Source organism: Helianthus annuus, chromosome 17, assembly GCF_002127325.2.
Source record: "Helianthus annuus cultivar XRQ/B chromosome 17, HanXRQr2.0-SUNRISE, whole genome shotgun sequence".
NCBI lineage: Eukaryota > Viridiplantae > Streptophyta > Magnoliopsida > Asterales > Asteraceae > Helianthus > Helianthus annuus.
In genome coordinates this window covers 54693739-54719813 of record NC_035449.2, presented here as the reverse complement: position 1 = coordinate 54719813, position 26075 = coordinate 54693739, and positions in this window count along the sequence as shown.

Below are 26075 nucleotides of genomic sequence, written 5' to 3'. Positions count from 1 at the left end.
GCCACACATGATTAATAAAGATGCTTTCTTTGTTTTGAGTGGCGGTGTGTGTATTGTGTTAATAGAACTTGTGTACGAATTCTTGTTGAAGCCTAGGATTAGCATGCTTGTGAAAATGATAGGGGACTTTTAGGTAGCCTCGTCTGGATGTGTGAGAGTGTGGGATTGGTGGGTTGGACCTCATACGTTACATATATGAGCTTGGTATTGTGAGGGGCGGGGGTTTGGTCTTTAGAAAGCCATGTTTGAGCCTTATACCATTCGGTTGCGACCCAAACCTACTTCCTACAAAACTTTACCTATTAAGATGACCCGGTTTATGAAATTAATATGTAGTGTTGATGTTATTGTATATATTGATGAGTTTTTATGTCTTATGTGAAAAAAAAAAGAAAAAAAAGAAGAAGAAAAGAAAAGAAAAAAAGAGAAAAATATGAGAAAAATACAAAAAGAAGTATTTAGTTGCAATAGAAGTTGAGAAGTTGATGATGTTTTGTATATAGTTGATGTTGCTTTGTTTAGTAGTAGAAATAAAAACCGGGTCGAATCAATGAGCTACTTTCACATTCCCACTATTTCATACCTTTACACATAGCCTCATTACAACCCATAAGTCCTTTTGATTCATAAGCATGCTAAATGTTTTATAGGAGGAAACTTGATTTTATACAAGCTTATTGTCGCACAATCACCACTTGCATAGAGCGTGTAGCATAGTGTTGCTAATATTACTTGTCACCAAGAGTTTTTGCGAGTGGTGTGTCTTGTGGTATGATCAAAGGTTAGTAAAAGGACGGTATATTTTAGCTTGGTTTGCATGATTGATCGCTTGTGGTTGTGAAATGGTTTTTGAATGGGTTGGTTGGGACAAGCAACGGTTAAGTGTGGGGATGTGATGGGTAGTCCGTAGGACAACCCTTAAGTGGTATAAATGATAAAAAAATCCTACATTTAATCGGGTAGTTGTCTAGAATTAGATAACTACGGTTGTTTGTGTTTCAGGTACAAACAAGAGCTTAAAATGGAAGGAACACGGAGAATAAATGAAAAAATCAATTTTTGGAATTGAAGAATTAAGAGGATAGCATGATAGAGGATGGAATTCCGTGAACATAGGCAAAAACGGTGAAGAAAACGGAGTTGAAACGAAAAAGTTATGCTGAAAACAAGTTTTCATGTTGAAGCCAGCCATAGGCTACGGCAAGGGCCGTAGCTCCGGCGCCGACTGGCACTTTTTGTCACCGTATGACAGTTTAAAGCCACCGTAAGCCATTCCAAGCCACCGTAAGCTACGGTGTCCACCGTAGCTTACGACGCTGACCTGCGTAAATGTGTAACTTCCACCTTTTAATGCGGATTTATGGTGTCTTTTCAATTCAAATCATTCCAATTCAGTTACATTTCACTTAGAGACGAATTTTGGGCACTTGGAGAGTACTTGGAGCTTGAAGAACAATCTTTAATCATTAGTTTTATGTTTGGGGATTTCTATGAACATTAAGACTTGTGTGATGATGTTGATTCAAGCCATGAGTGGCTAAACTCTTTGCGGTCATCTTTAGTTGAAGATTTGTTTGAGACAATTGTGCTTTGATTTCATATTTCTAGAATGATAAACTTAATTTATGTTTTGTTTATCATGGTGTGTTCTTATTTGCTTGTAAATTGTCAATTCTTATGATTATTCTATTTTGAAACCATACATTCTTGGTGCCGTTGGCAATCGAGATATCATGGGTAGAATTAGGATTGGGTAAGGGTTAATTGGTCATCGGGTAACGACCTCACGTTCTAGGAATCTGAGTACTTAGTTCCCTTTTATCACAACAAGTAATTACACATGAGCTATGTCTATGTAGTTCTTTCTAGTGAATGATAGCATAAATGTCAAAGCAAACCGGAAACTAAAGATGGTCATTTGTCTCTAGTTGTTTAGAAACCAAATTTCCATTTTTGCAATTACATTAGTAATCTTAGTTTTAAAATCAATTCAATCAATCCAACTCTTGAAAATTACTTTACTTGTATTTAGTTTAATTTTAGTTAACTTAGATAAATCTTCAAATAACACATATTTCACAAACTCCCTGTGTGCGATACCCACTTGCCACTATCTATTTAGTAGTAATCGGATTAAATTTGATTGTGACCACGACATCACGTCAAGATCCGATCGAATGACCATGCTGCTGTGAACTTGTTCTCACTAGAATGTCTCGCTGATCGGATCGCTTCCCGATCGAACGACCTGAAAGTTAGAGATACTTATCTAATTTTAAAATGCTACAACGAAAACTTCAAAGCCATCATACACAAACACATCCATCCCAAACGAATGTCAATCCGATCGGATGACCATCAGAACGGATTGACATCCGATCGAATGACCATCCGTTTGGATTGTTACCCGATCGGATAACCATTCGTAACTTGGTCCACTCTTCATCGTTTAACGCGCCGTTCATTCGCTTATGCTATCATTCTGTGATCAGGCTAACCTTCCAGCGCTCCCTTCAATCCAAGAGAGTGTTTATTTACTAAACACAATCTGTGATTATACTCGATCCCTTTTTGCTTTACGCACTTTTGGGTATTACATACGTTACTTATTCAAAACAAAATCGACACACAACGCAAACATTATTTACATGCTGACCGTTATTGCATGTTACGTGTTATTCGATGAATGCTTGTATGTTATGTTTACATGGTGATTGTTGCCTGACACCTTAGCAACGATAGTACTATAGTTTGGACTCAGCACCTGTCGTGGACATGGGTTATCAAGGGCTTTACTTCACGTGTCCCAGTGGGGATATGTGTTGCGCATTCTACAACTCGCAGTCATGTCTGTGCATATTTCATTGTCGATAACCTACATGCTTCACTTTGCTACATGTTGCATGCTGGTTATGCGTAAACGTTTTCGCTATCTATTTATACTATCAATCGTGTATGCTCACCTTTACACAATGTGTATTGACCTCTATTTTAACATATGTGACAGGTGTTTAAGATGTTGTGCCTTGCTTGCTTTCATGCAATTGGGCTTAGGAGAGTCTAGAAACAGACAAACAATTTAATATTTTAAGTTGTCGAAACATTGATTTGCCTAGGGATATCTATGTCTGTAATGATTATTATTCTGAATATGTTTTGGTATGGGACTTAACGTTAAATATTCAGTAATATTAGTTGTTATGGATTTCTCTTGGACCATCAGTTTCGCTTAGTGTCGCATCCCGATGATTCCGCCATCGGTTGGGGTGTGACAGATTGGTATCAGAGCCATAACTATAGGGAATTAGGCAAGACTCGACCTAGTCCGGGTCGATGTCTTAGAAACGACCTACTCTATAGTCTAAGTACCAACAGATCGCCTTGTGTGAACTCGGTAGGGGTTCCGTACGAGCCAAATTTTGTTATTCGATCGCCTCGCCATCATGCTGTACTCTATCACACTGCCTTTCCTAAGGCAGTTGCACCGCACTATTTTCGAAAATGAACGAGTGATTAGATCGAGACTAGGTGTGAAAACCGTAAACTCTCGATCAAATCGCTTGTTCGACCTGCATTTTACTATAAACAAGAGAATTTGCATTGAATCAGGAGTGAAATCCGTACTTTGACACAAATATTCTCCCTCAACCTTGTGACTCTATCCCACAAATAGGGACGTAGTCGCTAAGTTAGGGGTGAGACCCGAATCTTGATGACTCGTTCCGTTCTCTATTTTGTTTTACAAAACTCTCACCAAAGTCTCGATGGGTTCCAACGACTCGAGTTGCGTGAATAACCAAAAGGATGCGTGCCATTCACCCCATGCCGGTGATAGAGCACAGTATCTTGGGCCAAAAACGTGTACTCAAAGCACTTGATAATAGTCGAACCACTTTGGGTAATCGATGTCTATCAAGCCGAGACAATCTATTTTCAATTTCAAGCTCGCAATCGCTGATTTTTATGTGTTTTGATCCTGAGCCGCAAACCGCTGACTCTGTGGTTTATTATGATCTAATCGCTTTTATGTGTTTTGATGTAGTTTTATATGTTATGTGTTTTGATTTTTGGTGATATACGCTTTCTGCTGTTTGTTTTGATCCACACACACAACTCACACTGCACGTCTATCACAAAACATTAACAAATCGCATGCCATGTTACTCGCTTATGCTATACTACTCGCTATACTACTCGATGTGTATTTTGAATTGTAGGTGAGTACGTGCAATATATGAAGGTGAATACGTGCAAAATATAGTGTGTCCTCATGGTTGCAGTGTTCTATGTGCTTTATGTGCTTTTGTGCTCTACGTGCTTATGTGTTTCTGTGGTTTTTGTGCCCATGTGATTATGTGTTTATGTCATTGTTCGTTTTCCTGAGATATATTTAGTAGTAGTGCATGTGAGGTGAGATTAGATTATGTAGTGTTTGAGTCCTATGGCAATGTCTGTTGCAGACAATGTTGTCATTTGGATCGTTTAACTCCCGCACCGCTCGCCGAAATCACGAAGACAAACGCATTGCTGCCCTCGTCGCTAAGCAAATGGCGAATGTTATCCCTCAAATCGTCAGTGAGCTGAACGAAAACGCCAGCAAGTCCTCTGAGGAATCAAGGACTGACTCACCTAAAGGTACCTTCAGCTTCAAGCAGTTACGGGAGAAGACGGACCTAGCGCGATGTTTCAATTGTTCAATTCGATCGAGGTCACGCTCTGTCAGAGCGGATGTCTGGAACACCTACGAACTGTCAACGCTAACGGCGTCTTCCAGTCCAGAGCTCTGGACCGGTGGATGGCCGAAAGGAACAAGCATGGGAATGATGCAACCTTTGGGCTCACTTGGGAGGAGCTGAAAGACCTCATGATGAAGCAATTTTGCCCACCTCATGAGCTACAAAAGCTGGAGAATGAGTTCTGCCATATCACGCAAGACGGTGGCGATAACGCTGGTCTTACTACGTGCTTCAAACAGCTGAGTATCATCTGCCCAGGTCAGGTGGAAACACCTGACATGGCAATCAAGAAGTACATTCGAGCTCTACCGGAGTGTGTTGCTGACTTCGTGCAAGCCGCGAAGACAACAACAATTGAGGAAACCTACCTACTCGCTGCGGAGATAAACGACAAGCGAGTTCTCACTGGGTACTTCAAGAACACCCCAAGGAGCCTTCATCAAGCAACCGCCGCTCCCACCGCAGAAAACCGTCGCCGCACCGCAATCTTCAAAGTCCTCCCACCGCAAGAGAAAGAACAACAACAACAACAGTAACAAGAATTGCGCTGTCACAGCCGCCGCTCCGCTCCAAGCAGTACCTGCTCAACCGCAACCCCAAAACCGCCAAGTAGCGGCATCGGTAACCTATGCACCACCGGCCAAGCGTGCATACACTGGTCCTCACCCGGCTTGCCCAACCTGTACCTATCATCATCCCGTGGGGATTGCTTGTAGATACTGTGTTCACTGCAACATGTACGGTCACTTTACTACTAATTGCCGTACTGGTCCGCGTCAAGCTCCAGCTCCAGCTGAAGGTCAAGCTCCTGCAGCACAAGCTCTCCTTCCTGCTCCCCAAGGCCAACAAGCGGCTACTGCACCCGCGATCCACGCTAGAGCTTGCTTTGCATGTGGTGATCCCAACCACTTTGCAAACATGTGCCCCAACAGAGTGGTGAAGCAAGAGCCACAGCAGCAGCAGCCTCCACATCAGCAGCAGCAGCAGCCAGCAGCCCGCGGACGTGCTTTCAACTTCAACGCCCGCCAGGCTCAAGCAGATAACAATGTGGTTAATGGTACATTTCTCGTAAATGGTGTATATGCTTCGTGTTATTTGATACTGGAGCCGATAACTTTTTTGTGTCGTTAGAATTTGAAAAGCTCCTTAATCGTAAGCGCGCCCATCTCCCCTCGATGTTCGATGTTGAAGTTACCACTGGAAGAACCGTTACTAACTGTTCTGTCCTGCGTGATTGTACTCTTGAACTCAACAATCACGTTTTCCCGATCGATCTTATTCTGATGCAGCTCGGTAGTTTCGATATCATAGTAGGCATGGATTTTCTTCGTGAAAATCGTGCTGAAGTCGTTTGTTTTGATAAAATGATTCGTTTCTCGCTCTCTAATGGTGATCAACTTTGTGTCTACGGAGAAGTCGCATCGAAGAATCTCAAACTCATGTCGTGCGTCCAAGCGAGCAAGTATCTCCGCAAGGAATACAAAGCTTTCTTAGCACACATTGTAGTAGCGGAGAAAAAGGAAGTTAAGGCAATAGATAAGGTGTCTGTGGTTCATGATTTTCCTAAGGTATTTCATGATGATCTACCTGGTTTCGTATTCACCTCATTCCTGGAGCCAATCCTATTGCTAAATCTCCTTATCGCCTTGCTCCGTCCGAAATGCGTGAACTCTCGAGTCAACTCCAGGAATTACTTGACAAAGGCTTTATTCGCCCTAGCACCTCTCCTTGGGGAGCGCCAGCTCTTTTCGTCAAAAAGAAGGACAGGTCGTTCCGGATGTGCATCGACTATAGGGAGTTGAATAAGCTGACTATCAAGAATCGTTATCCCCTACCTCGAATCGATGATTTGTTTGATCAATTGCAAGGTGCTACGTGTTTCTCGAAGATCGATTTACACTCAGGCTATCACCAGTTGCGCATTTAGGAGGAAGATATACCGGAAACCGTTTTCCGAACCCGATGTGGCCATTATGAATTCGTCGTAATGCCCTTTGGTTTAACCAATGCTCCTCTAGTTTTCATGGATTTGATAAACTGCGTATGCAAACCATTTCTTGACCGCATCGTCATCGTATTCATCGACGACATCCTTATTTATTCGAAGTCGAAAACCAAACACACGCAGCATCTACGTTTGGTTCTCGAACTACTCCAAGGGAATCGACTCTACGCCAATGTATAACACCTCGTAAAATCACGTCCAATGATGTATTGACACGTGTAATAAACCCTAATGAAGTCAAACATTGAATTTAAGGGACAAATTTTTCGAAAAATCAAAAACCTTGATTATGAAAGGACTGTAAGTGTTAGCATACCTAAAATAAGTTTCTAAATAACCTCTCACGATATTATATTCACAAATGAGCCATTTGACGATCGAGTGTAGCCGTTTGCGGAATTAATTGAAAGTCTACGCAATGAAGGGTTAAAAGCGTCAACATATTAATTCTTACCTCTGAGTGACCTTTTAACAAACCGGGAGCTTCATGATATTCGATTATACTCCCAGGAATGCCAATTATTGGCCGACTAAGGTTTTTATGCCTATAAGTAATGTTACGCGCAACTTTGCAAGTTATAGGGGCTAAAGTGTCAATATGTTTAATTATACCTCTGAATGACCTTTTAGCGAACCCGAATCATCGTGATGTTTAATAATACTTTCAAGAATGCCTAATATGGATCAGATGAGGCTTCAATGCTATTAAATGATGAGATGCGCAAGTTTGCGCAATAGAGGGACCTAAAGCGTCAACTTTGAATCTACACCTTTCGGTGACCATTTAAGCGAACGGGAGCGTAGTAATATTTAAGTATATGCTTGGTAATGATCAATATGGGCCTTGGAAGGCTTGGATATCAGTAAACGACATTTCACGCTACTTTGTGCGATTAAAGGACTAATTGCGTCAACTGCAAAAGTATATCGATTCGTAGGGTATCGGACCTTCCGGAATATGACCCTGAGTTAAACATGCCCTAATTATCCTTTATATAGCTTAGATATAGGCTTAGAGGCGTTTGGTGCGCAAAAATAAACTTTTAAGTCATGCAGGGACTAAAAGTGTCAAAAAGTGCACAAGTTTGCACTTTCGGGCATATCTCACATTCTGGATATATCCGGACATCCAAAAATTTATGTAAGCACTATAATATTTTATTTTAGTGTTTGTCTTGATAAAATTCCATTCATCGCGTAATTTGGATCGTTTTTCGCATCCGTTCGTGTTTCGTCGTAATTAGACGAACAACGTGACCGTACGGCCAAACGAACCGACATCCGGCATATTATTGAGCATGTTTCATGTCCCCTATATTTAGGCATCATTGTAGAGCCTTAAACATGGCTTAACAGGCCTTAAATAAGTCAGGAATGACATTTAACATAGTTCAAGGACTAAAACTGCATTTCTGGAAATTTGTTGCTGATTTGGACTGTTAGGCGGGTCGCGTAGGCTGCCTGTGTTTCTTACGCGGGTCGTATGAGTCCCCCAGACATGCAAAACTGGTTTTTCCTAATCAGCAGCTGGTTTCCGGTATTTCACATGGTTTTTCTTTATCCTATGGGTTGTTTTGGGCGCCCATAGATTGCCAAAACAGTCGGTATAAGGTGTACTGTCCAGATCAAGGCTCGATTATCAATGAACGATCTTAACGGTCTTGAAAAACCTATAAATACCTTTCCCTACTTCATTTCAACTTGCACCTCTTCCATTCTGATCTTGTTCTCTAATTCAAGGAGGATTCTAAGCTTGTTGGAAACCTCCATTCAGTCCTTTGGACCCTTCGTAAGTGTTCCTTCGTGCTTAGTTCTTTTGTTTGGCGTTTATAGCCGAAAAGTCAAACGTTTTCGATAAACGCCTTGACTTTTAAACGGTTGGGCCGTTGTTCGCAACGAACATGGCTACGTGACCGTAATTAGGTAGGTGATAAACCCTCAAAAGGGCACTTCCTAATTACCACGTTTATTAGTTTAATTGTCGGGTCAAATAAAAGTCAAACGGGTTAGTTTTAAATAAAATTCATAACTATTAATATAGAAGCCATAAAATCAGTTTTCTCACTTTAATAACTTGGTAAATATTAGTTGAACATGTCTAAGCATGTTCAACCCGACAATTCTAAGTTTAGGCTCGGTTCGGAACCGAAAGTCGCAAAAGTTGACTTTTGCTTTGACTTTCAGTTCTGACCGATTTAAGCTTAGTTGGATATGCCTTAGAATTTCATTAGGACCAGGTTATAGGTTAGTGTAACCCTCTGAGGTTATACAACTTGGTTCCTTAGTTATCCTATTCATTTGCATGTTTCCGTTATATGCTTAAATGTTGACCATTATGCCCTTTTGACCCTAAAACGAGAATTTTGAAAATGTGAGAGGACAATAATCTTTACTACTAAATTATAAACTTGTCCTTAAAATTTGACATCAGTTTGAGATCTAGATTAGGAGTTATGCTCATTAGCGTAAATAAAAAGCTTTTTATTAATTAAACGACGTAATTAGCATATAGCCGATCTAAACCCAATTTTTGATACCAAGCTTTTTACCCACTGATGTAATATAATATTTTGGGATTTTTGAAGATTTTTATTTATTTTTAGGCTGAGCATAACATAGGGTTCTAAGCTTAATTCGATAATTGTCGGTTTTGCCCTTTTGGACTATAAAATTAGTTTTACAAATCCTTTTGATACCAAACCTTTTTCTACTGATCTAATATGATAAATAAAATATTTTAAGCCTTCTGGAATAATAAAAATGTCAGCTTTTCTTTAAAAACCCGGAAATCGCTTAAAACCGCCTTTTTACGCGTTTTAAACGCATAGTATGTATTAAAACTATTTTAAATATATAAGACTTGACACCTACTAATATTTTAGTAAATTTTTACCAAAATGCCCCTACGGTGCATAGTTTAGTTATAAATGATAAATTTCACATATATGTAATACCCTACAGTTATAACTTATTAAATTAAGTATTTTTATTGATTATATCAAACCTGTAACTCAGATTAATATTTAAACTCTTTTATAACCTTTAAAATAACCAAAATGCCCCTTCGGGGCATAGTTGGAGTTAAATTCGTTTTGGGCATAATAGAAGATATCTTACTGATGTCACAACATATTTAAGGCATATTAACTTAGGAAACCTGTATATGACTCTTATGGTTACCCTTTATGCATCTTTCGTGTTCGGTTCGGTTTATGTAACTAGTTTGCATAAATTGACCGAAACGGATCAAACCTTATCATTTTTATCTCAAAATCCAGAATGTGTTTAGTTTACCCATATTACACAAGTCTCCAAACTTGTCGGGTCTAAATCACATTCTATTCCGGTCTTCGCTTGATTGTGCGTTTGAACCGTATCTTCCTGTAAAAACTAACCGGTCTAAGTTTAGGCTTAATTAAGACCCGTTAGGAATCTAATAGGTTATTAGAAACCTTCGTTCCATATTAGGAGCCCACTAAAAGGTACGTGCACTTGCTGTTTGTGAATTATACTTGCAAAGGTAAACACTTTTAACTTATTTTCCCTTATACGGGCTTGGGGTACGGTATATAAAATACCGCTTGGTCGAGCATTGAATTTTTGGTCGTATGAAGGTTAATTTATTGATATGACCCATTTAACTTGTTTTGTTTGCTTAAAGCCTTTGGGGTGTTAATGACCATGTCCCGGATATTCTTGGCATCATTCATTGAATGGCCACGACCATAGCATGGGTTGTAGGCGTACACCCGCCTGTGCATATATAAATAATAAGGTATAACCGCCGGTTACGAGAATAACTCGTCGCGGGACTATACCATGTGGTGTGTCTGTTAATCTTTAACCCGGGCTACTGAACGTATAACGAACATGTAATTCTTTTACAAGTTTATATATAAATAATTATCCCAAGTTATAAAAAGTTTTGTGCCATGTGCATTCAAATCAATTTTCTTAAACGTTTTCAAAATGAGTCAGTTAAATTGTATTTACCAGTGTAAACTGACGTATTTTCCCAAAAAGGCTAAGTGCAGGTACTAATCGGAATAGGCTGGCCTCTCCTCGCATCAAATAAAAGTCTCGCAAGCTTAGATGCCTTAAAGTCTATGGAACAATGTTTCTTTTTATCTTTTGATCCGCCTGTGGATCTTTTTCAACTATTTTGTGATACTTGATATTACAATTTATTCGGTTGAAATAAATCTATCTTTTGCTTCCGCTGTGCATTTAAATTGTGTTGTTTGACTATGATGATATCAACTATGTCACGATACTCCCCCACCGGGCCCACCGGTAATACGTGGAAATATCAGGGTGTGACAGGTTGGTATCAGAGCCAACATTGAGTGAATTAAACACTAGCCTTTTGTGTTTAATCTCAATTACACAGTAGCACATTCCTTAAACCTTCTGAGTCTAGACTTAACATAGGAATACTCTCATCTCTATTCGGAGAATTATTGCTTTCAATTCTATATATTTTTAATATGTCGCCAAGCAAAGAAGCCGTAATGGAAATTCTCCCCATTTGAAGCCTAGGAAAGGCCGAGCTTCGTACTGCGACTAGGATTAACGTGCAACCAAGGAGAAAACATTCAGAAATAAAATGAAGAAGAAACTCCTTTTGCTGAAGATCGTTTCCTTAGTAGTCCTTATAAGGACATATTTATCTTTCAGTCCCTTCGAGGACAACATTATTCCTTTCAAGTCCCGTTCAGGGCAATTCTGTACCTCTTTTAAAATCATTGGAATGCTTTATCAAAATTTCATTTTATCAATATATATGAATATAATATATGAAATAAATGAAAAGTATCATTCCTTTTATAAGATCTACCATTATGATAAAATGGCAAAATCTAAAAAAGGACAAGACCTAGCCCATGTGTCATTTTAAGAACAGGGCCAACATGGTGGTTCCTCAATTAGATTCAGATCCTTATTAACATCTCAATTTAGGATTGTTCTGCGTTAAATATTAAAAAGAATCTTAAAGGTACAACCTAGCCTATATGTCATTTCAGACAAGGCCAAAATGGTAGAACCTATTCAAAAGATTCAAATCCTTGTTAACATCTGTAAACATGTTAACATTCCTGGCAAATGTGATTCGATAAAATCGTATAAATCATCCTTATACTGGATTATCCCGAAATCCTTTCTTATTTTGTGAATTAAGCATCCATTAGGGATATAATGCTTACGGGCCATATTCATTGTCATATAAGACAAACGACAGTCGTAGCCTACAACGCCCTATCAAGAAAAGGCAATGAACAACGTTCAAGCCTAAATACCTTGATTCTACAAAATCATGGTTTATAATTTAAAGTTACCCTTGTGACTTGGCCTTTTTGTGCCATAGTTATATTTTAATTAAATCTAGGATAATTATAATGAAAATCCTGAATAAAATAAATATCATTCCTTTCCTGCCAGTATACATATTAAAAGAGAATCTTAAAAGGTATAACCTAGCTTGAATGTCATTAAAGACCTAGCTATGATGGTAAGACCTGTTTAAAAGAAATTCAGATCCTTGTTAACATCTGAAACATGTTAACACTCCTGACAACAGTGATGCGATAAAATCACACTTGTCATCTTTATATTAGGATTTTTCCAAACCCCTTATTTAGCCTAAAAGATCAATAGGAATCATGGCTAATAAACGTCGAACATGATGTACACATCAAAACATCCATTTGGGATGAATACCTACGGGCAAAGATGTATATATGAAAAAGATAGTTTTATTTCATAACTTCTTGTCAAGACAATGAACTATGAAATTTTCCGATCTAAAGGAATCATTGATTATGTTTTAAAATTTCCCTAGTGACAAGGCCTCTGTGCCATCAAAAGTCTTTTGGAACAAGCCTTTGTGCTATATAAAATGTCGGTACGACATTGACAGTCGTGATTTATGTCCCCTGTCTAATAAATATGAAGGATTATATTCCGTTTAAGCACCAAAGATGGATTATTTAAAAACCTAGGCAAAACATAATCAAATAAATTAAATTCTATCTAGTGGCCTATATGGTTTATTTGCATCATGGCTATTTAATCATCAAATTCGACAATTCACTATATAATTAAACAATTATTACTACTTGGTCTGTAGCCTTCAAAGCTTCACCATGGCTGTCCCATCTGAAGCTCACAATCATCCAGTTGATCAGAATGATGATGCAAGACTGAACTTAACGGGCACCGAGTTACAGGCTATGTTAGAGACAGCCGTAAATAAAGCCGTGGACCGTATATTAAAGGAATATAAGTGAAAGTGCGATAATACCCCAAATAAGGGTTACAAAAAGGGTAAGACCGGGTCAAACTATAACCAGTCCAAGCCAAAGGAGGCAAAACCCAAATGTAAAACCTGCGAGAAGAAGCACTTCAGAAAATGCTTCTATGAACAGACCAGGGGATGTGGCATCTGTAAAGAAATGGATCACAAGACTCATGAATGCAAGGACTTGAAGGACAACCAGCAGTCAGGTGAAAAGACCAGATGCAAAACCTGTAGGAAATACCACCTCGGGAAATGCAGATTTGAATCTCAGCCTCTACCCTGTGGAATCTACAAGTCCAAGGAGCATAAGAACTTGGATTGCCAGAAGTTGAAAGATGCGACCTGTTATGCTTGCAACGAGAAGGGGCATATCAAGACTAATTGCCCAAATAAAACCAAGAAGCCTGGAGAGGCTAAGAAGACCAAAGTTGGGGGCTCTCAAATGAATGCTCAAGAGGTTATTTAGGATGACAATGTCACAACAGGCACTTTCCTTATCAATGACGCTCATGCTAGAGTATTATTTGATTCAGCTTCAGATAAGTCTTTCGTAGACAATAGATTTTGTAAATTATTAAATCTGCCTGTTAAAACTCTAAGCATTAAGTATAAAGAAGAATTGGTCGACGGTACCTCAGAGACTGCTTCAGCAATCTTAGATGGATGTTTCATATCCATTAGGAGTCATTCTTTTCTGCTGTCCTTGTTTCCGTTAAAATTAAAGGGACTTGATATAGTGATAGGGATTGGTCATCTTAAAACCAAGCCCATATTGTGTGTGATAAGAAGCAAGTAGTTATCAAGACTCCTTATGGTGAGCCTTTGACAATTCAAGGAGACACATGGTACGGATTGCCTAAGCACTTGTTGAATTTGATATTTAATAAGGTTCGAGTATGGAAAACTCAGAAGAGACAAACAACAGTCGCGATGCTAGAAATGCGACAAATGTTAATGGTGCATCAAATGTGAACCTCAATGTTAATGGAGTAAATCTCCAAAACTGTAATTAACACATCTATTAGGAAGGCTATGAGAAAAGTCATGAAAAGGTTCAAGAAGCCGAATGCTGTTTGCTCTAAAATACATGTCGCTGCTCATGAGAAGAGCTTGATTCATACTTCAAATGCGAAGAATAACCCGAACAAAATCATATATGGCAAGGAGCCCATCCCTTTGTAGGATGTACTTAAAAGTACTTCGTCTCTTGGAAGTCGAGAGACTTCAATAGTAAAAAGGGGCCATCAATTCAGAAAATTGTTGGATGACGTAGAAACCGTTAGGTGTATCAGCGGTTAAGCTGGAAAGGACACGGTGAGATAATGCATCACAGTCATTCGAAGGCAATGCCCTTAATTAGTGAGGACATTAATAAAGTCCCCAAGAAAGATCCTCTTATACATTATGGGATGGTCCAAGTTCTAAGGACCTTATTAGAAAAACCCATTATCCGCTTCACAAAATGGAAAAAAAAAGATGGAATAAGAATTTTCTGACTCTCACCATAAAAGTTCTAGACTGTCGATAGTATGTTACAAATTTTAATTCATTGGCTGAGATAGTAACCTATTCCATTTACCCAAAATCTAAGCTTAATGCAAATAATTATTGGTGGTTAGCATCGACAATAAGAGGGCACATTAAGGTTTCAAAGCCTACTCATTATAAATCCATTATGGATCTACCTCAGCTACTCATGTTATATAGATTAAGAATAACCAGTCAAAGCTGAGACTACCCTAAAAATTGTCAAAAAATTTGTAGCTAAGTTTAAAAGGATCAAGAATGGAGGCGCTTAACCCTCCTGATGAATGATTAGAGGCGGTTCGCACTAATAATGACACCAGATAAAATCCCTTATTGTGATTCTATTGCTAGGAGTTACGTTTGGTTTCAGGTGCTGCTAAGTCTCTCATAAAACCATAAGCTTAGCAAACTTTTAGAAATTTTCCCGTAAGAACCCCAGATGTTAAATGTAAGGTAAAACTTACAGACGAAATCATAAGAACCATTTCTTCTGTTCCTGTCAGAAACCTTCAGTCGTAGAATTCTGGAAGTATCCTCTCTCTAGAAGAAGTGCGTCCGCATATATAGTTGATATCTCTTAAATCTCTATCAATTGCGAATACCAGATGGTATGATAAAAGCACCGTATGAGGATGGGTGTATCTTAATATGTTCCATAGATTGCTTCCATGCCTGATCAGTATGGAGGTTTAATGCATGGGACCACAAAGATATTCCGATGGTCATATGGTACTAAAGTCAGCTAATGGTATTCAAAGAAGATATCCAGAATGGATTTGTCCAAGTAAATGTCTCCGATTAAGGAATTCATGGACTTGTAACATAAATGTGTCACTCGTTTGACACAAGCAATGATGAATGAACTGGAGCCTGAGATTTGGAAAAAAAATCTCTGTAACCTCCTTGTATCTTGAATATCCTCTCCTAAGATTACCCTGGTTACCTCCTGAGAGGCAAGTAGAGTTAAGATTTATATCCCATTTAGGGCTATATTATTATGAAATCTCCAAGACGGCTAGTACCATCGTTGGAAGAATCGAAACCCTAATTAAGTAAGTTTTAAAATAGAGGATTCATATAGCCTAAATCAATATTCTGAGAATTCGGTATAGTTAATTAAGAAAGACGGTTCATTTTGCTTATGCATTAATTACCGCAACCCTAATTAGGCAACAATTAGGAAATTGCCATCAGCTGCCCAGGATCGTCGATTTGTTCGACTAACAGCAAGGATTAGCTATTCCTTAAAATTAGTTTTAAGCAGTGGTTGGATTAACCATCTCACCTTAAAATAAACATTTCTATAATAATTGTTATATATAAGTATCATGGTTGCTTCCTTTGGAGACCTTGTGTAGATGGAATGTTAAACAATTATAGTTAGACAAAGGATTGGTAAGTTCAATTATCAAGATCTGAAAGTTTCCTTGGAAACAACGAATAAGATCATTTGAATTCGTAATCATCTAAAGGTTGCCAGTAATCGGCAGAAAATCAAGGATTAATGAAAGTAGCAACCTTCCTAAGTTCTCGTTAAGGAATAAGGTCCAACAAAAGATATCACCCTGGAAGGGTGTGCCAATTTGTTAATTATCAGGCTAATTAAGCTCTGAATATATAGAATCAATCGAGGGAATCGAATGTATCAAGATCAAATAGCTTATCAGCTAAAACCTATTTAAGGAGCTTGGCGGAGCTCGCAATGCATTACACACTAATGATTTAAGGACGTGTTTCACCAATAAGTCGAGAGGCATTATCACATAATGATATGCAGATTTATGATATGATGAGAAGCCTGTATCGATTGAGGATCGACAGGTTAAGAAGCTCCAAAAAGGATAGATGTACCTATTACAGTGGTCAACCTGGGAGCTTGGAGAGGCTCCAGATATGCTATAGAAGTTAAGTCCATTATGCGACAAAAAGTACTTCTAGCATTTTAGCAAATCTCGAGGTTGAGATTTCTTTTAAGGGGTGAGGATGTAACACCTCGTAAAATCACGTCCAATGATGTATTGATACGTGTAATAAACCCTAATGAAGTCAAACATTGAATTTAAGGGACACATTTTTTGAAAAATCGAAAACCTTGATTATGAAAGGACTGTAAGTGTTAGCATACCTAAAATAAGTTTCTAAATAACCTCTCACGATATTATATTCACAAATGAGCCACTTGACGATCGAGTGTAGCCGTTTGCGGAATTAATTGAAAGTTTGCGCAATGAAGGGTTAAAAGCGTCAACATGTTAATTCTTACCTCTGAGTGACCTTTAAACAAACCGGGAGCTTCATGATATTCGATTATACTCCGGGGAATTCCAATTATTGGCCGACTAAGGTTTTTATGCCTATAAGTAAAGTTACGCGCAACTTTGCAAGTTAGAGGGGCAAAAAGTGTCAATATGTTTAATTATACCTCTGAATGACCTTTTAGCGAACCCAAAGCATCGTGATGTTTAATAATACTTTCAAGAATGCCTAATATGGATCAGATGAGGCTTCAATGCTATTAAATGATGAGATGCGCAATAGAGGGACCTAAAGCGTCAACTTTTGAATCTACACCTTTAGGTGACCATTTAAGCGAACGGGAGCGTAGTAATATTTAAGTATTTGCTTGGGAATGATCAATATGGGCCTTGGAAGGCTTAGATATCATTAAACGACATTTCGCGCTACTTTGTGCGATTAAAGGACTAATTGTGTCAACTGCAAAAGTATATCGATTCGTAGGGTATCGGACCTTCCGGTATATGACCATGAGTTAAACATGCCCTAATTATCCTTTATATATCTTAGATATAGGCTTAGAGGTGTTTGGTGCGCAAAAATAAACTTTTAAGTCATGCAGGGACTAAAAGTGTCAAAAAGTGCACAAGTTTGCACTTTCGCGCATATCTCACATTCTGGATATATCCGGACATCCAAAAATTTATGTAAGAACTAAAGTATTTTTTTTTTAGTTTTTGGCTTGATAAAATTCCATTTGTCGCGTAATTTGGATTGTTTTTCGCGTCCGTTCGTGTTTCGTCGTAATTAGACGAACAACGTGACCATACGGCCAAACGAACTAACATCCGGCATATTTTTGAGCAAGTTTCATGTCCCCTATGTTTAAGCATCATTGTAGAGCCTTAAACATGGCTTAACGGGCCTTAAATAAGTCAGGAATGACATTTAACATAGTTCAGGGACTAAAACTGCATTTCTGGAAATTTGTTGCTGATTTGGACTGTTAGGCAGGCCGCGTACGTTGCATGTGCTTCTTACGCGGGCCGTGTGAGTCCCCCAGACCTACAAAACTGGTTTTTCCTAATCAGCAGCTGGTTTCCGGTATTTCACATGGTTTTTCTTCATCCTATAGGCTGTTTTGGGCGCCCATAGATTGCCAAAACAGTGGGTATAAGGTGTACAGTCCAGCTCAAGGATCGATTATCGATGAACGATCTTAACGGTCTTGAAAAATCTATAAATACCTTTCCCCACTTCATTCCAACTTGCACCTCTTCCATTCTGATCTTGTTCTCTAATTCAAGGAGGATTCTAAGCTTGTTAGAAACCTCCATTCAGTCCTTTGGACCCTTCGTAAGTGTTCCTTCGTGCTTAGTTCTTTTGTTTGGCGTTTATAGCCGAAAAGTCAAAAGTTTTCGATAAACGCTTTGACTTTTAAACGGTTGGGCCCGTTGTTCGCAACGAACATGGCTACGTGATTTAAAGGGCACCTCCTAATTACCACGTTTACTTAGTTTAATTGTCGGGTCAAATAAAAGTCAAACGGGTTAGTTTTAAATAAAATTCATAACTATTAATATAGAAGCCATAAAATCAGTTTTCTCACTTTAATAACTTGGTAAATATGAAGATGTCTAAGCATGTTCAACCCGACAATTCTAAGTTTAGGCTCGGTTCGGAACCGAAAGTCGCAAAAGTTGACTTTTGATTTGACTTTCAGTTCTGACCCGATTTAAGCTTAGTTATATGTGCCTTAGAATTTCATTAGGACCAGGTTATAGGTTAGTGTAACCCTCTGAGGTTATACAACTTGGTTCCTTGGTTATCCTATTCATTTGCATGTTTCCGTTATATGCTTAAATGTTGACCATTATGCCCTTTTGACCCTAAAACGAGAATTTTGAAAATGTGAGAGGACAATAATCTTTACTACTAAATTATAAACTTGTCCTTAAAATTTGACATCAGTTTAAGATCTAGATTAGGAGTTATGCTCATTAGTGTAAATAAAAAGCTTTTTATTAATTAAACGACGTAATTAGCATATAGCCGATCTAAACCCAATTTTTGATACCAAACTTTTTACCCACTGATGTAATATAATATTTTGGGATTTTTGAAGATTTTTATTTACTTTTAGGCTGAGCATAACATAGGGTTCTAAGCTTAATTCGGTAATTGTCGGTTTTGCCCTTTTGGACTATAAAATGAGTTTTACAAATCCTTTTGATACCAAACATTTTTCAACTGATCTAATATGATAAATAAAATATTTTAAGCCTTCTGGAATAATAAAAATATCTGCTTTTCTTTAAAAACCCGGAAATCGCTTAAAACCGCCTTTTTACCCGTTTTAAACGTATAGTGTATTAAAACTACTTTAAATATATAAGACTTGACACCTACAGATATTTTCAGTAAATTTTTATATTTTAACAGTAAGCAAAAGTTTTAAACTCAGATTTCCAGTTTTGACCTTTTAGGCTTATGTGAAATTACCAAAATGCCCCTACGGTGCATAGTTTAGTTATAAATGATAAATTTCACATATATGTAATACCCTACTGTTATAACTTATTAAATTAAGTATTTTTACTGATTATATCATATCTGTAACTCAAATTAATATTTAAACTCTTTTATAACCTTTAAAATTACCGAAATGCCCATTCGGGGGATAGTTGGAGTTTAAATTCGTTTTGGGCATAATAGAAGATATCTTACTGATGTCACAACATATTTAAGGCATATTAACTTAGGAAACCTGTATATAACTCTTATGGTTACCCGTCATGCATCTTTCGCGTTCGGTTCGGTTTATGTAACTAGTTTGCATAATTTGACCGAAACGGGTCAAACCTTATCATTTTTGTCTCAAAATCCAGAATTTGTTTAGTTTACCCATATTACACAAGTCTCCAAACTGGTCAGGTCTAAATCACATTCTATTCCGGTCTTCGCTTAATTGTGCGTTTGAACCGTATCTTTCTGAAAAAACTTACCGGTCTAAGTTTAGGCTTAATTAAGACCCGTTAGGAATCTAATAGGATATTAAAAACCTTCGTTCCAGATTAGGAGCCCAGAAAAAGCTACATGCACTTGCTGTTTGTGAATTATATTTGCAAAGGTAAATACTTTTAAGTTATTTTCCCTTATACGGGCTTGGGGTACGGTATATAAAATACCGCTTGGTCGGGCATTGAATTTTTGGTCGTATGAAGGTTAATTTATTGATATGACCCGTTTAAATTGATTTGTTTGCTTAAAGCCTCTGGGGGTTAATGACCATGTCCCGGATATCCTTGGCATCATTCATTGAATGGCCACGACCTTAGGACGGGGTGTAGGCGTACACCCGCCTGTTCATATATAAATAGTAAGGTATAACCGCCGGTTACGAGAATAACTCGCCGCGGGACTATACCATGTGGTGTGTCTATTAATCTTTAACCCGGTATTCAACCCGGGCTACTGAACGTATAACGAACATGTAATTGTTTTACAAGTTTATATATAAATAATTATCCCAAGTTATAAAAAGTTTTGTGCCATGTGCATTCAAATCAATTTTCTTAAAAGTTTTCAAAATGAGTCAGTTAAATTGTATTTACCAGTGTAAACTGACGTATTTTCCCAAAAAGGCTAAGTGCAGGTACTAATCGGAATAGGCTGTCCTCTCCTAGCATCAAATAAATGTCTCGCAAGCTTAGATGCCTTAAAGTCTATGGAACAAAGTTTCTTTTTTATCTTTTGATCCGCTTGTGGATCTTTTTCAACTATTTTGTGATACTTGATATTACAATTTATTCGGTTGAAATAATCTATCTTTTGCTTCCGCTGTGCATTTAAATTGTGTTGTTTGACTATGATGATATCAACTACGTTACGATACTCCCCACCGGGCCCACCGGTAATACGTGGAAATATCGGGGTGTGACAGCCAAGTTCTCCAAGTGTGAATTCTGGCTAGAGGAGGTTCAGTTCCTCGGTCACATCGTCAATAGTCAAGGTAAACACGTCGACCCCGCGAAGATTGAAGCTGTTAAGAGTTGGGTTACTCCGAAATCACCATCCGATGTTCGTTCATTCCTCGGATTGGCGGGCTATTACCGTCGATTCATCGCTGACTTTTCTAAAATCGTCGTTCCGCTTACTTCCTTGATGCATAAAGACAAGCCTTTCAAACTCTAAAGCATATGCTCTGCAACGCTCCTGTTCTCGCTTGCTCGACGGAAACGATGACTTCGTTGTCTATTGTGATGCCTCGAACCTTGGTCTTGGTTGTGTTCTCATGCAACGGGACAAGGTTATCGCTTACGCCTCTCATCAGCTCAAGATCCATGAGAAGAACTACACGACCCACGACCTCGAGCGAGGCGCAGTTGTTTTTGCGTTGAAGATTTGGCGACACTACCTATACGGTACTAAGTGTACGGTCTTCACCGACCATAAGAGCCTACAACACATCCTCAGCCAAAAGAAACTGAATATGTGCCAACGCCGATTGGTTGAACTTCTCAACGATTATGACTGTGAGATTCGTTACCACCCTGGCAAAGCAAATGTTATGATCGATGCTCTAAGCATACGAAGCTATTTACATAGCGTTCGTAATATTCATGCCCAACACAACCTCAAACCCTTGATTCGTGATGCCCAACACGCCTGTTTCGTAGAAGATACCATGCGAGAGGAAATGAAAAAGTGTGGAGCTGATTAAGACTTTGTCACCAAATCGAACGGTATTCTCTACTATCTAAATCGCACCTGGATTCCAATTCGCAATAACCTTCGAGATATATTGTTGACTGAAGCGCACAAGTCTCGATATTCCATTCATCCCGGTGCCGACAAGATGTACCATGACTTTCGTCTACGGTACTGGTGGCTTGGAATGAAAAAGGATATCGCAATCTACGTTTCGAAGTGCCTGACTTGTTCGAAAGTCAAGGTCGAGCAACAAAGACCCTCTGGCTTGCTTGTGCAACCCGAGATCCTGATGTGGAAATGGGAAAGCATAGCCATGGACTTTATAACGAAGCTTCTGCGTACATCTTCAGGTCACGATAGCATGTGGGTTATGGTCGACCGTTTGACTAAATCCGCTCATTTTCTGCCGATACGGGAAGACTACAAGGCAAAACGATTAGCCCGAATCTACACCGATGAAATTATCTATCGACGGGACGCCTCATGATATCATCCCTGACCGTGATGGTCGATTTACCTCGCGTCTTTAGGAAACGTTTCAATCTGCTCTCGGTACTACTCTCAATCTAAGTACCGCTTTCCATCCCCAAACCGACGGTCAGCCTGAAAGAACGATTCGCACCCTTGAAGACATGCTTCGCTCGTGTGCCATAGATTTCGGTGGTAATTGGGACGCGCACTTACCTTTGGTCGAATTCTCGTACAATAACAGTTATCATTCTAGCATCCAAATGGTACCATTTGAGGCATTATACGGAAGGAAATGTCGATCGCCGATTGTGTGGCTTGAGATCGGAGATGCGCAAATAACCGGTCCCGAGCTGCTGCAAGAAACGACTGACAAGATCCTCCAAATTCGAGACAATTTGCTGAAAGCTCGAAGTTGTCAGAAAAGTTACGCCGATAGACGCCGCAAGCCCCTTGAATTTGACATTGGCGATCACGTACTCCTAAAGATTTCACCTTGGAAGGGTGTGATCAGATTCGGCAAGAAAGGAAAGCTCGCGACTCGATATGTTGGACCTTCTAAAATTCTGGAAACAATTGGAAAAGTGGCCTACAGACTCGAACTACCGGAGGAACTTAGCAACATTCACCCGACTTTCCATGTATCGAACCTCAAAAAGTGTATAGCCGAGCAGGATTTATAAGTTCCACTTGAGGATCTACAAGTGGACGAAACATTACACTTCGTGGAGAAGCATGTCGAGATGATGGATCGATAAACCAAGAAGCTCAGGCGCTCACGCATTCCCATTGTGAAGGTTCGCTGGTAAGGCAAACGCGGCGCAGAGTTCACCTGGGAACTCAAAAGTGGCATGAAGGCGAAATACCCACAGTTATTTGTTACGCCTACGGCCTAATTTCGGGACGAAATTCCCTAAAGTAGGGGAGGCGGTAACAACCCGCGTTTTGGAAGTCGAAGTACAAGTCAAAGTCAAAGTCAAAGGAAGAAAAGATTGCTAAATGCAATCTGTCACTCGTTGCTTAATAATTGACTGCACTTTCTGGACTTGTAATCGAATCCTATTATTTGCTTACTTTAGTTATATTATGTGGAGTATCTATGATAATCGAGGTTTTATCGCATGTTGATCGCTAATCTATTTATCGCTTTATCTCTAATCGCATTCGCAGCTTGAATTATAGGTTCTGTATATTGTTTAACGTGTGTGTGTTATTTATGTGTTACTTGTGCATGTTTACTTTACGTTTGTGGTGATTAATCGAAACGCAATCGCAACTCTATCGCTACACAATCGAATCGCAAATGCTAAACGAAAGTTATTGATGTTGCTTGTATGTTAGACATAGGATTTGTGTGTGATTATTATTAATCTATCGCATCGCCTAATCGACACTCGCTTAAACGCATCGCAACGCTCAACACGCAAAACGAAACATCGAAACCTGACTCGCCGGACCACTTCGATCGAATGACCATTCGATCGAATGGTCATCCGTACGGATGACCATTCAATCGGATGGCCATCCGATCGGAGTGACTTCCGATCCGACACTTGTGCTCCTTTCCTTTTTTGGCAACCTATAAATACCCCATGTCACATCACCTACGGTGATGTGACAGCTTTCTCGTTCGACCTGCGCCTGCAGCCCCCTTTTCTCCCGATTTCTCGCGATTCTTGTAAGTTTTCAACTCAAATCTAGTACATCTATCATCTACACACACTTTTTCATCATTTTCACCCTTGAAACCTAACTTTTAACCGTGAAATCAGTGGATTTGAGGTGTTCTAGGATGATGCCATCATGGAGTTCTTATGAACTTCAAGATTTGGCCTCATTCCACCAAGAACAACTCAGATCTAAAGGATTCCAACACATTTTAACATTGTTTTCACAGAGATCCAAACATTCTCATGGTTGAAAGGATTGAAAGATGGTTTCACAACTTTCTTTCAACTCTTTTACACTCAATGCCCTCAAAAACGATAGAATCGGGACTCATTCAGGCCTTCTACTCGTTGCTAGTGAAGTGTCGGTCTGAGATCTGATTCCTATCAAAGGGACAACCGATTTCGGGTTGAACATGTACAAACCGTCACGAATAGTTAACCGATTGGACTGGGGTGATTCCCATCCGATCAGATAGTCTGGACTTGGTGGGGTTCCTGTTGTTTAACGCGACGTCGTACCGACTCGCAAACTTTTCAAACTTAACAACATATTCAAGTTTAAAACGATCAGATTGTTGGACGGATTGCCGTCCGATCGGATTGCCTTCCGATCGAATGAAAATCCGATCGGATTGAACTTGGCCTTCTATACTTTAACGTTTTCATAAATTCCAAACGACTAGAATGTCGAACAGATTGTCGTCCGATCGGATTGCCATCCGATCAAACGACAATCCGATCAGATGACATTTGGGTTTCCAACACTTAGACTTTTTTAAACACTTTCAAACATGTCAGTTCCAGCGGATTGTCATCCGAACAGATTGACATCCGATCGATTGACAATCCTGCTGTGAACTTGTTCTCACTAGAATGTCTCGCTGATCGGATCGCTTCCCAATTGAACGACCGTTCGATCGAACGACCTGAAAGGTAGGGATACTTCTCTGATTTTAAAATGCTACAACGAAAACTTCAAAGCCATCATACACAAACACATCCATCCTAAACGAATGTCAATCCGACCGGATGACCACCCGAGCGGATTGACATCCGATCGAATGACCATCCGTTCGGATTGTCATCCGATCGGATGACCATTCGTCACTTGGTCCACTCTTCATCGTTTAACGCGCTTTTCATTCGCTTATGCTATCGTTCTATAATCAGGCTAACCTTCCAGCGCTCCCTTCAATCCAAGAGAGTGTTTATTTACTAAACACAATATGTGAGTATACTCGATCCCTTTTTGCTTCACGCACTTTTGGGTGTTACATACGTTACTTATTCAAATCGCAATCGACACACAACGCAAACACTATTTACACGCTGACCGTTATTGCATGTTACGTGTTATTCGATAGTACTATAGTTTGGACTCGGCACCTGTCGTGGACAGGGGTTGTTAAGGGCTTTACTTCACGTGTCCCAGTGGGGATATGTGTTGCGCATTCTACAACTCGTAGTCACGTCTGTGCATATTTCATTGTCGATAACTTACATGCTGCACTTTGCTACATGTTGCATGCTGGTTATGCGTAAACGTTTTCGCTATCTATTTATACTATCAAACTTGTATGCTCACCTTTACACAATGTGTATTGACCTCTATTTTAACGTATGTGACAGGTGTTTAAGATGCTGTGCCTTGCTTGATTTCATGGAATTGGGCTTAGGAGAGTCTAGAAACAGACAAACAATTTAATATTTTGAGTTGTCGAAACATTGATTTTCCTAGGGATATCTATGTCTGTAATAATTATTATTCTGAATATGTTTTGGTATGGGACTTAACGTTAAATATTCGGTAATATTAGTTGTTATGGATTTTTCTTGGACAATCTGTTTCGCTCAGTGTCGCGCCCCGATGATTCCGCCATCGGTTGGGGTGTGACATCATGTAATGCATTAACTGTATGAAAACGCGCGTTTTGACGTATTCAATTAACTCAAAATAACCTATATAAGAATTCCGATTCGATCAAAACGTAAAATAAATCGAATTTATATGTGATCTGACTCATTCATATAAAAGAAATTAAAATTTGACTGAACACTGTTCTAAACAAAATTTATGAAACATACGTGAAATACGCACGAATACATATTATATTTGTCCTAACTCATCTTCCAAATCGAAGCGTAGACCAGCTCAAATTTATAATATATAAAAATATGCACGTAAAGGTTTTTTTTTTTTAATAAAACGTATTATATTTGACCTGACTTATGTTTCATAAAAAGTTTACATCAAAACGTAGAGTAAATTATATTTATACCGACACGTAAATAAAAATATGCACGTAAAAAATTGTTTTTTTTAAGTAAAGGAAGTATATGGGTAAACTCGAAACAAATTATTAGTAAAAAGTTAATAGGTTAAAAACGTTCATAAACCGTGCCAAGTAGCACCAATGCCATAC